The sequence below is a fragment of the Sus scrofa genome, chromosome 7 (genome assembly GCF_054392235.1).
Source record: "Sus scrofa isolate SSC_HxYL_T2T_F1_AM1 chromosome 7, Sscrofa_HxYL_maternal_Yorkshire_Landrace_v2.0, whole genome shotgun sequence".
NCBI lineage: Eukaryota > Metazoa > Chordata > Mammalia > Artiodactyla > Suidae > Sus > Sus scrofa.
Genome location: NC_139389.1, coordinates 72,315,042 through 72,330,022, shown reverse-complemented (window position 1 = coordinate 72,330,022; position 14,981 = coordinate 72,315,042). Strand labels below are relative to the sequence as shown.

The 14,981-nt window shown below is 38.4% G+C and overlaps 1 long non-coding RNA gene across 2 annotated transcripts in view; it reads right to left on the bottom strand.

Annotated features, from left to right (window-relative positions):
- Nucleotides 1-10,646, bottom strand: part of LOC146401661 (uncharacterized) — a 51,999-nt gene extending 41,353 nt beyond the window's left edge. For both annotated transcript variants that reach the window (XR_014810649.1, XR_014810648.1), the window contains exon 1: nt 10,453-10,646. This is a non-coding gene — a long non-coding RNA (uncharacterized LOC146401661). The remainder of the gene's footprint in view (nt 1-10,452) is intronic.
- Between the last annotated feature and the right edge of the window lie 4,335 nt (nt 10,647-14,981).

Here is a 14,981-nt window from a genome sequence, read left to right as displayed (position 1 = left end):
ATGTCCTGGCTATTGTGAATAGTGCTGCAATGAACATGCGGGTGCATGTGTCTCAAAATTTTAAGTAGAGTTTTGTCCGGATAGATGCCCAAGAGTGGGATTGCGGGGTCATATGGAAGTTCTCTGTATAGATTTCTAAGGTATCTCCAAACTGTTCTCCACAGTGGCTGTACCAGTTTACATTCCCACCAACAGTGCAGGAGGGTTCCCTTTTCTCCACAACCCCTCCAGTACTTGTTCTTTGTGGATTTATTAATGATGGCCATTCTGACTGGTGTGAGGTGGTATCTCATGGTAGTTTTGATTTGCATTTCTCTTATAATCAGCAATGTTGAGCATTTTCTCATGCGTTTGCTGGCCATCTGTATATCTTCCTTGGAGAACAGTCTATTCAGGTCTTTTGCCCATTTTTCCATTGATTGATTGGTTTTTGGCTGTTGAGTTGCATAAATTGCTTATATATTCTAGAGATTAAGCCCTTGTCCATTGCATCATTTGAAACTATTTTCTCTCATTCTGTAAGTTGTCTTTTTGTTTTCTTTTGGGTTTCCTTTGCTGTGCAAAAGCTTTTCAGTTTGATGAGGTCCCATGGGTTTATTTTTGCTCTAATTTCTATTGCTTTGGGAGACTGACCTGAGAAAATATTCATGATGTTGATGTCAGAGAGTGTTTTGCCTATGTTTTCTTCTAGGAGTTTGATGGTGTCCTGTCTTATATTTAGGCAAACAAAAGAAATAAAAGGCATCCATATAGGAAGAGAAGAGGTAAAGCTGTCACTGTATGCAGATGACATGATACTATACCTAGAAAACCCTAAGGACTCAACCTAAAAACTACTTGAATTGATTAATAAATTCAGCAAAGTAGCAGGATATAAGATTAACATTCAGAAGTCAGTCGCATTTCTGTATACCAGCAATGAAATATTAGAAAAGGAATACAAAAATACAATACCTTTTAAAATTGCACCTCACAAAATCAAATACCTCGGAATACACCTGACCAAAGAGGTAAAGGACCTGTATGCCGAGAACTATAAAACTTTAATCAAAGAAATCAAAGAAGATGTAAAGAAATGGAAAGATATTCCATGTTCCTGGAATGGGAAAATCAATATTGTAAAAATGGCCATACTACTCAAAGCAATCTACAGATTCAATGCAATCCCTATCAGATTACCCATGACATTTTTCACAGAACTAGAACAAACAATCCAAACATTTATATGGAACCACAAAAGACCCAGAATCGCCAAAGCAATCCTGAGAAACAAAAACCAAGCAGGAGGCATAACTCTCCCAGACTTCAAGAAATATTACAAAGCCACAGTCATCAAAACAGTGTGGTACTGGTATCAAAAGAGACAGACAGACCAATGGAACAGAATAGAGAACCTGGAAATAAACCCTGACACCTATGGTCAATTAATCTTTGACAAGGGAGGCAAGAACATAAAATGGGAAAAAGAAAGTCTATTCAGCAAGCATTGCTGGGAAACCTGGACAGCTGCATGCAAAGCAATGAAACTAGAACACACCCTCACACCATGCACAAAAATAAACTCAAAATGGCTGAAAGACAGACATGTGTTTTTAAAGCCAGTTTTAAAACAGATATTTATTAAGTACCCTGTGGTATTTACATAGGACTGTTTAGACAGTATAGTTAAGGCAGTTAACGAAAGAGATCCTTGCTCTCCTGGAGCTTACATTTCAGATTGTAGAGACTGAAAATAAACACATAAAATTGTAATAGTTTAGATGGTGTCAAGAGCAACAAAGAAAAATAAAGAAAAGAAAGATAAAGGATACCTGGAAAGGAAAGAGAAAGGTCACATCTAATAAAATGGCCAGGGAAAGCCTCACTGATAAGGTGATATAGGTAAAGAACTGAAATAACCATGATGATATCTGGGGCCAGAGTTCCAGGCAGAGGAAACAGCAAAATTTCAAGCATGCCTGGGGTGTCCCAGGATCATCCAGGAGGCAGGTGTGGCTGGAACACAGTGTGGAAAGGGGGAGCTGGGAAATGAAGTTAGTAGTGTAATGAAGTAGCAGACCATGCAGACCAAAGAATTTTGACTTTTACTGAGAAAGATGGAAAACTATTGAAAGGTTTGGGACAGAAGGGTGACTTGATAGGATTTTTAAAGGATCACTTGAACTGTTTCATTGAGAATAGATTTTGGAGGGAGAAAGTGAGGGCAGAGGCAGGGAGATTAGGTATGAGGCTATGGAAATAGTCAAGACAAAAAATACTGGTGGCTTGGACTGCAGAGGCAGCAATGGAGGTAGTGAAAACTGACAGGATTCTGAATATATCCTGAAGGTAGAGCCAACATGGTTGCTAACAGATTGACTGTGATACAAGAGAAAGAGAGGAGTCAAGGATGATGCCAAATTTTTGAAGGACAGAGTTGGCATTCTCTGAAATGGGGAAAACTAGGTGAGGGTAAGGGGAGAGATCTAGAATTTTGTTTTAAACATATATGTTAAATGTGAGTTGCTTATTAGTTATCCAGATGGATGTATCAGGTAAGCAATTGGATATACAAGTTTCAAGCTGAGGGGAGAAGTCTAGGCTGGAGACACAAGTTGAGAAGTTGTCAGTATACAGATGGTACTTAAAGCCATTAAAGTGGAGGTCACTAACTTAAATTCCTAGCAACCTAAATGCCCATCAATAGATGATTGGATTAAAAATATATGGTACACACACACACACACACACACAGAGACACTGGAATATTACTCATCCATGAAAAAGAATAAAATAATGCCATTTGTAGCAATATGGATGGACCTAGAGATTATCATACTAAGTGAAGTAAGAGAAAGACAAACATCATATGACATCGCTTATATGTGGTATCTTGAAAATGATACAAATGAACTTACATACAAAACAGAAATAGACCAACAGACATAGAAAACAAACTTATGGTTAACAAAGGGAAAGGGGGGAGGTATAAATCAGGAGTTTGGGATTAACATATACACACTACTGCATATAAAGTAGATAACCAACAAGGAGCTACTGTATAGCACAGGGAAACTATACTCAATATTTTGTGATAACCTATAAGGAAAAAGAATCTTAAAAAAATAGATATATATGAAAAAATTGTATATTCTTCCTAAAGACATTCTAAAAAGTGGATATCACTAATATAGTAAGTGTGGATAGAGAAGGAATCCAAGGACTGAGCCCCCTCACTCTGGTGTGTTTAGAGGTTGGAGAGATGAAGAGTAATCACCAGAGGAGACAGGAGTTGACAATGAAGTAGAAGAAAAAATACCATATTGAATAACAAAGCCCAGGAGAATGTGAATAAAGCAAAAGCTGGAGATTTATTTCTTCCAGACCCTTAAGGAAACCTCTAACCAGTCATTGGCTTGACCATTAAGCAACTGAGCAGAGACTTTAGTGGCCATACATGACAAAGGACATAGACTTTCCAAAATTACTTCAGCAAAATTACTAAAAAAGTTATGTACCTGAGCCAAAGATAGCCTCTGTATATTGACCCAGAGGCTGTTTATTTCAGAATTTTGACCTGTTAGCTCAAAAGCCTGCTGTCACCAAACTCGGATTTTTACAATCCTTATTTTATTTTTTGTTTTTTAATTGAAGTATAGTAAATATGTAAGTTACTGGCATACAATATAGTGATTCAGAAATTTTTAAAGGTTACATGCCATTTATTATTATAAAATATTAGCCATATTCCCCATGCTATACATTACATCCTTGTAGCTTATTTTATACCTAATAGTTTGTACCTATTAGTTCCCTACCCCGATATTGCCCCTCCACACTGACAACCACTTATCTGTTCTCCATATATGTGTCTGCTTCTTTTTTGTTACATTCACTAGTTTTTTGTATTTCTTAGATTCTACATTTAAGTGATTATATACAGTATTTTTCTTTTTCTGTCTGACTTATTTCACTTAGCCTAAAGCCCTCCAATTATTTTAAAGATAGTTCAAACAAGCAAAAATTTAACCATTTAGAACCTGCCTGATTTGCATACCCTGCAAACCTTACCTGACACTTGTTACCCATTGGTAAGATGAAGGCCCCACCATGCTATGGCCCTTTGGAGCTCTTTAACCCAGGGACTCCTTGCTATGCTGCTGGGCAATGTCTAGACTTGATTCATCCTTTTGGAAAAGAGTGCTTGAAAATTAACCACAACTGACAAAGCATGAATCAAAAATAGCTTAAAAACTGTATATAACGTAGATAACCAACAAGGACCTACTGTGTAGCACAGGGAACTATACTCAATATTTTGTGATAACCTATATGGGAAAAGAATCTGGGAGAATTGTACCATGAATGGACTAACAGTAAATACCTGAACCAATTAAACAGTTAAGTTTAAATGATCCATGAAAATGTGATTCTGGAAATGAATAAAATACATAAGATTTTTGGAAAGAGAAATACTTCAAAAAACAATTTCTATCATAAATTTGGGCCTAAAGCCACAGAAAGTACTAATAGCTAAAGAATATATCATGCCGATAATGTGACAAATACCACATTTTAATTATATGCTGCTTAAAAGATGTGTATGTAAAACAAAATAAGTGACCCTACATTAGAGAATGGATTCACATATAAGTATCCAAACAAATATCCTGACTAAAATCCCAGCAAATCAAAGCCAGCAGTATATTTAAGAATTGTTTAATCTGGTACTATTTATTTTAAGAATACATGAATGGTCTAACATTAGGAAATTGATCAGTACTGTTTGTCACATGTGCAGGTTAAAGAAGAAAATAATATGATTGTGTCAAAAAAGAAACTGATAAAATTATTATTCCAAAATTACTGAAATTATTAAAAACATAGAAATTGAAAATTTTGTATTTAGCATGATTAAAGAATGTCTCTGCCACACTAAGGGACCTGACAATTCTAGAAGTATTTTCATAAAAGATAGGAGTCAGAAAGATGTTTATTATTAACACTGTCCACCATTTTATTTTTATCTTTCTAGGGCCACACACATGGCATATGGAGATTCCCAGGCTAGGTGTTTAATCAGAGCTGTAGCCTCTGGCCTACACCAAAGCCACAGCTACGTGGGATCTGAGCCACATCTGCGACCTACACCACAGCTCACAGCAACACTGGATCCTTAACCCACTGAGTGAGGCCAGGGATTGAACCCGCATCCTCATGGATACTAGTCAGATTCATTTCTGCTGAGCTATAATGGGGACTCCAACACCGTCCATCATTTTTTATGGTTTTCAATATGTCCACAGATTCATTGAGAGTCATCCTGAAAGCAGATTCTTCAGTCCAGACAAGCCTTCAGATGACTTGTAGCCCCAATAATAATTCATGAAATGAGCTATGATGTGGAAGTGAAGACATAAACAGTAATTAAAAAACAATAATTTGGAGTATTATATGAAATGGTTGATAAGTTGAATTTTTTAAGGAAGCCAAAAACTAGAAAAAGATATATAAGTATTTCATTGATCTTGGAATTGGTAAAATAAACAATCAAAACAAAAACATTGAAAATGTAAAAGCAGGAGGTCCAGCTGTGGTGCAATGGGTTAAGGATTGGGTGTTGCAGCAACTGTGGTGTGGGCTGCAGCTGTGGCTCAGATTTGATCCCTGGTCTGGGAACTTCCATATGCCTCGGGTACGGCCATAAAAAAAAAAAAATGTAAAAGCGAATGGAAATCACTATAAAGATAACATGACATTTATTAAGTGCATAAGTGCCTACATATTCTGGACATTATGTCAAGCACTGTAATTCTATAACTCATTTTATCTTTAGAACAATCTCATGAAGATGAGGAAATTGAGGTTCAGAGGAGTTAGTTTGCTCCAGTCTATAGCTAATTTATTGGGTTTACACTTATCTAAATGCAAAGCCTCTGCTCATGAGCATTTTTAGAGTTCAAAAATCTTAAAAAAATGGAAACAGTTGGCAAACTATAGAAAAAGGGTTTTAACAAATGTAACAGAGGGTTAATGTTATTTATAAACAAAAGTATCCAACAGTAGAGCAAGGGTGCAATGAATTATACAAAGTCATAGAATTGAATGTTTTGCAACTATTAAGTAATTGTGTTTTCAACTCCACTAAGAAAATGAACCAGACAGAGATACCACCAAAAAAGAAAACTATCGCCCAATATCATTGATGAATATAGATGCAAAAATTCTCAACAAAATCTTAGCCAACCGAATCCAACAACATATCAAAAAAATTATACACCATGACCAGGTTGGGTTCATCCCAGGTTCACAAGGATGGTTCAATATACGCAAATCAATCAGCATCATACACCACATTAACAAAAAAAAGGTCAAAAATCATATGATCATCTCAATAGACGCAGAAAAAGCATTTGACAAAGTTCAACATCCATTCATGATCAAGACCCTCGCCAAAGTGGGTATAGAGGGAAAATTCCTGAATATAATCAAAGCCATTTATGATAAACCCACAGCAAATATAATACTCAATGGGGAAAAACTAAAAGCCTTCTCACTCAAATCTGGAACAAGACAGGGATGCCCACTCTCACCACTGCTCTTCAACATCGTTTTGGAAGTCCTAGCCACAGCAATTAGACAAACAAAAGAAATAAAAGGCATCCATATAGGAAGAGAAGAGGTAAAGCTGTCACTGTATGCAGATGACATGATACTATACATAGAAAACCATAAGGACTCAACCCCAAAACTCCTTGAATGATTAATAAATTCAGCAAAGTGGCAGGATATAAGATTAACATTCAGAAGTCAGTTGCATTTCTGTATACCAGCAATGAAACATTAGAAAAGGAATACAAAAATACAGTACCTTTTAAAATTGCACCTCACAAAATCAAATACCTCAGAATACACCTGACCAAAGAGGTAAAGGACCTGTATGCCGAGAACTATAAAACTTTAATTAAAGAAATCAAAGAAGATGTAAAGAAATGGAAAGATATTCCATGTTCCTGGAATGGGAAAATCAATATTGTAAAAATGGCCATACTACTCGAAGCAATCTACAGATTCAATGCAATCCCTATCAGATTACCCATGACATTTTTCACAGAACTAGAACAAACAATCCAAACATTTATATGGAACCACAAAAGACCCAGAATCGCCAAAGCAATCCTGAGAAACAAAAACCAAGCAGGAGGCATAACTCTCCCAGACTTCAAGAAATATTACAAAGCCACAGTCATCAAAACAGTGTGGTACTGGTATCAAAAGAGACAGACAGACCAATGGAACAGAACAGAGAATCCGGAAATAAACCCTGACACCTATGGTCAATTAATCTTTGACAAGGGAGGCAAGAACATAAAATGGGAAAAAGACAGTCTATTCAGCAAGCATTGCTGGGCAACCTGGACAGCTGCATGCAAAGCAATGAAACTAGAACACACCCTCACACCATGCACAAAAATAAACTCAAAATGGCTGAAAGACTTAAATATAAGACAAGACACCATCAAACTTCTAGAAGAGAACACAGGCAAAACACTCTCTGACATCAACCTCATGAATATTTTCTCAGGTCAGTCTCCCAAGGCAATAGAAATAAGAGCAAAAATAAACCCATGGGACCTCATCAAACTGACAAGCTTTTACACAGCAAAGGAAACCAGAAAGAAAACAAAAAGACAATTTACAGAATGGGAGAAAATAGTTTGAAATGATGCAATGGACAAGGACTTAATCTCTAGAACATATAAGCAACTTGTACAACTCAGCAGCAAAAAAGCCAATCACCCAATGGAAAAATGGGCAAACAACCTGAATAGACTGTTCTCCAAGGTAGATATACAGATGGCCAACAAGCACATGAAAAAATGCTCAACATCGCTGATTATAAGAGAAATGCAAATCAAAACTACCATGAGATACCACCTCACACCAGTCAGAATGGCCATCATTAATAAATCCACAAAGAACAAGTACTGGAGGGGTTGTGGAGAAAAGGGAACCCTCCTGCACTGTTGGTGGGAATGTAAACTGGTACAGCCACTATGGAGAACAGTTTGGAGATACCTTAGAAATCTATACAGAGAACTTCCATATGACCCCGCAATCCCACTCTTGGGCATCTATCCGGACAAAACTCTACTTAAAATTTTGAGACACATGCACCCGCATGTTCATTGCAGCACTATTCACAATAGCCAGGACATGGAAACAACCCAAATGTCCATCGACAGATGACTGGATTCGGAAGATGTGGTATATATACACAATGGAATATTACTCAGCCATAAAAAAGGATGACATCATGCCATTTGCAGCAACATGGATGGAACTAGAGAATCTCATACTGAGTGAAATGAGCCAGAAAGACAAAGACAAATACCATATGATATCACTTATAACTGGAATCTAATATCCAGCACAAATGAACATCTCTTCAGAAAAGAAAATCATGGACTTGGAGAAGAGACTTGTGGTTGCCTGATGGGAGGGGAGGGAGTGGGAGGGATCGGGAGCTTGGGCTTATCAGACACAACCTAGAATAGATTTACAAGGAGATCCTGCTGAATAGCATTGAGAACTATGTCTAGATACTCATGTCGCAACAGAAGAAAGGGTGGGGGAAAAGATTGTAACTGCAATGTATACATCTAAGGGTAACCTGACCCCCTTGCTGTACAGTGGGAAAAAAAAAAAAAAAAATGAAGCCAGACACCAGAAAAAAAATTCACAAAATGCATGTTTGACAAAAGACTGATGACTAAGACATACAAAGAACTCCTACTAAATTTCACAATAAAAAGATAAACAATACAATTAAAAATGGGCAAAAGATTTTAGAAGACACTTCACAAAAAGAATAATATGAGTGGCCAAGAAGCTTATGAAAAAAGTGCTCATTATCCTAAGTGATCAGAGCAATGCAAATTAAAATTAAAATCATGAGGAAATACCACCCTTTACTTACCAGTATGTCTATAATTAAAAAAAAAAGAAAAGACTACAATATTAAATGCTGACAAGGGTGTAGAACAATTGGAACTCTTATATGTTGCTATTAGGAATGTAAAATGGTAACCAGTTGGGACAAAGTTTGACAGTTTCTTATAAGCTGAATACATCCCCATTCTATATTAAGAACTTCCACTCTTAGGTATTTACTCAAGAGAAATAAAAATTTATATTCACAAAATAACTTGCATAACAATGGTTATAGCAGATTTATTCATAGTAGTCAAAAACTGAACTCAGCCCAGGTATTCATCAATAGGAAAATGGATGAAATGGTGGTCTCTGTTTTTCTGTCTGTATTTATTGATTCATTTTTGTAGACAAAGAAACTGAAGTTCAGAAAAATTAGGTGGAAGAGTTAGAATGTGTGATACCAGTGCTGCTGGGGGAGCCTGGATGAGATCTGCATTTCCTGAGCATTGCTCAAACACATTCCCACTCAAATATAAAAATCCGGAGTTCCCGTCGTGGCGCAGTGGTTAACGAATCCGACTAGGAACCATAAGGTTGCAGGTTCAGTCCCTGCCCTTGCTCAGTGGGTTAACGATCCGGCGTTGCCGTGAGCTGTGGTGTAGGTTGCAGACGTGGCTCAGATCCTGCGTTGCTGTGGCTCTGGCGTAGACTGGTGGCTAAGGCTCTGATTAGACCCCTAACCTGGGAACCTCCATATGCCGCAGGAGCGGCCCAAGAAATAGCAAAAAAAAAAAAAAAAAAAAAAAAATCCTCCGGATTTACTCGCAGATGTAAGAAACAAACCAAAAGAGTAGTAATTAGCACCTTGAACTTATTTAAAGCTTAACATTTGTCTGGATGCTGTAAATGCTGCCCTGAGCATTCTGAAAGCTTTTTGCTGTGAGGGCAAGACCACATGCATCCAAGATGATGCATTAGATGTTCTGTTTTTCCTTAATGACGGTGGAGAACTGGAAGGAAAGAGCTTTGGCTTTTGCACTTTTGATTGATGCTCTGTTTAAATGGGGCCTTTTTTTTCTTTCTTTCTTTTTTTTTTTTTTTTTTTTTGGTCTGAGACACTCCGGCTTCCTGTCCTATTCATAAAGAGGGGCAATTACACCCAAGATTGGCCAAGCAAGAGAGTTTAGAGTGAGTGTGCAAATGCATTACCCCAAACCAAATAACAACATGATAACTAATATAACATTTTGGGCAACATTTCCCTAGTGAAAAACCAGAATGGGAGGCCACAGCATATTTCAGGAGGCCAAAATCTGTACATTGAAAAGAGATTCTACACCAAAGTTTGTGGAACCTTCAACAAAATCTTTAAAAGCCGGGACTAGCAAACAAAACTTTTTCCAATTCATACCTTCAATGTTGAAATAAGAAAAATGAGTTGCAATGAGAAAAAGAAAGCATCCGAGAGCCCTCTCCCGTTACCACTAAGCCTGCCTGTATTTTCCATGAGGAAAGGACCGTGTTTGTCTTGTTTACCTTTATATGTTCAGTATGAAGGATGATTTTCAAAGTGTGCCACAGCTGGAATGGCACAGCAAGTCCCTGCCGGTCAGAGCCCAGGATCGTCAGGAAGTTGTACCAGTAGGTTCCAGCTGACGATCTGTCTTGCCCGAAGCCAAGAACAGTGCATGTTGGAGGCTAAATTCTCTATCAGCAATTTTCTAACGAATAAGTGAATATAGTGCATTTTTCATATCTAAACAAGAAAAAAGCCCAATATAGAATACTTCTGTGTTTAAGTTTTCTTAAGTGGCATTCAATCCTGTCTTTACTGAGCCAAGCATCCGTTATGTTTCAGTGTTTGAACTAAGAGGTCAAACCCACTGCCTGTTCTTCGGTCAACAGTGATTTAAGTACTAACTGTTTTCCCCAGCCTTTTTTTTTTTTTTTTTTTTTTTTTTTGCTATTTCCGACTATTTCCTAGTCGGATTCGTTAACCACTGCGCCACAACGGGAACTCCTTCCCCAGCCTTTTATGCCACAGCCTTCACTAAGCACTGCCAAGAAAAACCTCCATGGGGGCATTGTCATCCCATTTTTTTCAAATATGGAAGCCCATCGAGTCACCCTCAAATATGCATTTCCAGATTGTCTTGAAAACTCTGCATGCAACTCTTGGCTGACTTCAGGTAGGGCCCCGGGCTGACAGCAGAGGTGACTGGGCAGAGAACTGCCTGCTCCAGAATCTCAGGGCGCTCAGAAGCCACCCTGCCTCTGTGCATTCACTTGCCCTAAATAGTCCTCCAACTCTAGCGCTGCCTGAAATTGTTCAATTAGAGGTTGATTCCGTGAACTTGGCTCCTGTTAAAATGCAATACCCCTGGGGGAGTTAATAGCAACTTCCAACTCAGTGTGAAGATGTTTATCAGATTCCCTTATAAAGCAGGTTGTGATGGAGCAGAACAACCCTTGTGGCCCCTCCAGGGAAGCAGGAAAGCACCAAGGAGGGAAAAAAATTTCTGAAAGGGGAGGCTAGGAATACAGTCACCCTTGGATTACACCATTTTTTCTGGCTGGCCTTCATCTTAAGTGTTAAAATACTCTCCATTCGTATCATGAAATCTGACCTACTTATCCAATAAACTATTCCAATCCAAAACCACATCAAATTTGTGTGTGCCCAAGTTTTCTCTATCTTGACCAAATACAGGAAATGAATCACTTTGCAAAGCACACAGAGACCAGCCAAAGCAATCTGCAAATTGTGTAACTCTGTCCCAGCTCTCAGCTCTATGTATTCAGCAAGAACTTGAGGAGAAATCTCATTCCTGGTCACCCTCTCAAAAGCACACGCCCGGATTTTTTTCGTAGACTTGTGGGCTTTGATTTTGCAACCTCTGGTTTGGGGAACAAGCAGAAAATAGTAACTGTAAACTCCATCTGTTTTGCGCTTTTGTGTTGTTTTGTCCTCTCTTGTGATACACTGGAATAGTCTTTTCACTAGGAAAATATAAAGGGAACCTCCTTTCCTTATGTACACGCACACACGTATATAAAAACTGCATGACCATGAATTGGTGACCCATGTAATTCTCTTTTTAGCAAAGGATGAAAAAAAAAAAAAAACCTTGAAGAACAGAGGAGAGAGCTGCTTTTCCTGAATCACTGAGCCAAGCTATTGGCAAACTTGGAACTAGACTCTGGTTTCAGATATTCCGTTTTATTCTTATTTACTGAGTTGTACCAACTGTGGAGACTCACCATACTTTCTATTTCTGAAGCGGTTTTAAAAGCCACCAAAGTAAGCAGGTATATTATCTTTGCTCAGAGATGGTGTGATGTTCTATCTATACTTATCACTGAATTCAAGTACAGGATCTTTATAAAGTCTCGGTGCCATTATTAAACTTTTAACTTCAAAAGCACATGAGGTAGACATGATAGTAAACTGTAAATGGAATTTAAAAGCAAATTCAATTTTCTCCTTAGAGCTGTCATGAACTTCAACTCTGCTGGCCATATTTCATTTGTCACAGGATCTGAAATGAGGACATATTGGGTGCAATTGTGTAATATAGTTGTCCTAAACTTTAATACATTTACTTTTGAGTACCGTTTACAGATTGTTTCTTTAACACGCACAACATGAGTTATTAAAGTTTAAAAGTGCACAAGGCCCTTCTGAAGACCCTGTTTATAGCTCAAGTACAGAGCACAGGAATTCTGGCTAAATTACCTCTTTTTGCTGCCAGCCCGTTCTTCATTTCAGACAGGCTACAATATCCAGAGAACCGTATGTCCCTTTTCAATGAAAAGGAGATGTTCTTCACTTCTAGTATTTAGTGAATAACTGGTGCTAAAGAGTTTCATTTTTAAAGTGCTTTTTTCTTAGACTACATAGAAAATGTCAAGATCTAACATAGGAAGACTAGGTATTGACCAAGGAAGACAAGCAAGAACAATAAATAAGAGAATTAGAAAGCTGACCATCTGTAGATGTATGCCATTCAGGAGCTACCAACTCAGGGTCTACCATTTCTTCAAGGTCCATGCAAGTGCATATCAAATTTCCTAAACACTCCTAGTTCACAAGGATGTAGCCCTTCTCTGCATTCCTAAAGCATCTTTAAAGTGAGCCTGAACTCAGTGGGATCTCAAGTTCATGGTAGAATCAGACCTAGAACCTACAGCTGTTCTCTTTCCTCCTGATCCTGCCTTCGTCCTGGGGTAAGGAGTGGTCAAATTTGTAGTTTGGATGGAAAACCAGATCTGGGGTGTGAAAAAGGAAGATTCATAGGTGTCCAAGGCTTTGAACTTGGGTAGCTTAGAAAATATGGTGCACTCACATTGAAGAAAAGGTAATGGGTTTCATTTTAAACAAGTTGAATTTGAAATGATGGCAGAATATCAAATCCATTTGTTCTGATTGGGTCAGGATTCTTAGAATAATAAAGCCCAGAATCTTAGTGTAAAGGCTGGGAATCTCTGTAGAATGATGAACGAAAGTTGTAACCTTGGTAATGAAGAGAACTTCAAAGTTAATTCAGTGGCCTAGGCAGGTTTGAATGACATTCCAAAGCCCTGTTAGAGGGATGGACAGGGCAATTCCAATGACTGTTTCTTTAGTAGCAACTGTGGCCTTTTTATTTGGAGCAGGTCTTCGATGGCCAGCCTTGTTCTATATGTCAGGTCAAAGGTCCACAGACTACAGCCACTCTTGGCCCACTGCTTGTTTTTGTATGGCCTGTTAACTAAGAATTTTTTTTTTAATTTTTAAATAGTTGAAAAAAAATCAAGAGTCATATTCTGTGACAAGTGGAAATTACATGAAATTCAAATTTCAGTGTTCATTGAAATAGAGCCACATCCATTCATTTACATATTTACATATTGTTTATGGTTGCTTTCATGCTACAACAGCAGAGTTCAGTGATTGCAACAGAGACCATATGAAAAATAAAGCCTAAAATGCTTACTCTGTGACTCAGGAAATTTTTGCTGACCCCTGTCCTAGGTCTTTAAGAGTTCAGGCATCTAAATCCTTAGCATTCCCACCTGTCCGTCCATCCATCCATCCATCTATCCATCCATCCATCCATCCATCCATCCACCTGTCCATTGATATATACATACAGTCAGCCAGCCTGCCTGCCATCTAATGTTAGTCAAGTATACACTCTATGAAGTTCTACAGAATCCCAGGACCTCATACTTGCTGTCAATACCAACGCTTTATAGCAGCGCCACCTCCTGTTTAAAGACTTGGGCATCCAGTTGGAGCGTGATACGTCACAGGATAGTTGAGGTCTGAGTTTTCCGTATCCTCAGGTTCCTCCTCCCTAGAGTCTCTTCTCAAGGCCCAGCCCTTCCTGTGGCTGGAAGACGAATTAGTCTTTAAAATAGGAGTGGGGCTGACATTGCAACTGTCAACCCAGGAAAGAGGAGAATTCCTGAGGTCGGGAGCCAGGCCAGGCAGCTTTTGCCAGGCTGACCAGGGCTTGTTTCTCCAGCTCTGCTATGACTGTCACAGGCCTTATACACTTTCACTTTTGTGAGCAGCTTCCTTCATTAAAAATAAAAAAAAAATAGCATTCGGAATTCCCTGGTGGCCTAGCAGTTAAGGATTCAGTATTATCACTGCTGCGGCTCAGGTTTGATTCCTTGCCCAGGAACTTTTGCATACTGGCCAAAAAAAAAAAAAATTTTTTTTAAATGTTATAACTGCATGGGTACAAATATGAATGCAGACCCACTTGGGTTTATTACTATATTTAGCTATTTTTTCTAATTAAAAAAAATGAACATTTTTGCAGCCTTGAAGTATTGTAGGCCCAAGGCACTGTGCCTACTATGCTAACTGGCTACATCAGCCTCACTGGAAGCTATAAAATCTTCTGGTAGCAAAGGACTCCTGCCAGCCAAAGGAAGGCTCAGAAGCCTGGATCCAGTGTTTGGGGGCTCAACCGAAATCCCTCCCAAGAAGCTTCAATTTATAAGGAGAACTAGACTGAGCATCCAAAGAATCCAGCTTCAGCTCCTCCAGTGGCCTCCAGGACTGGTGAATC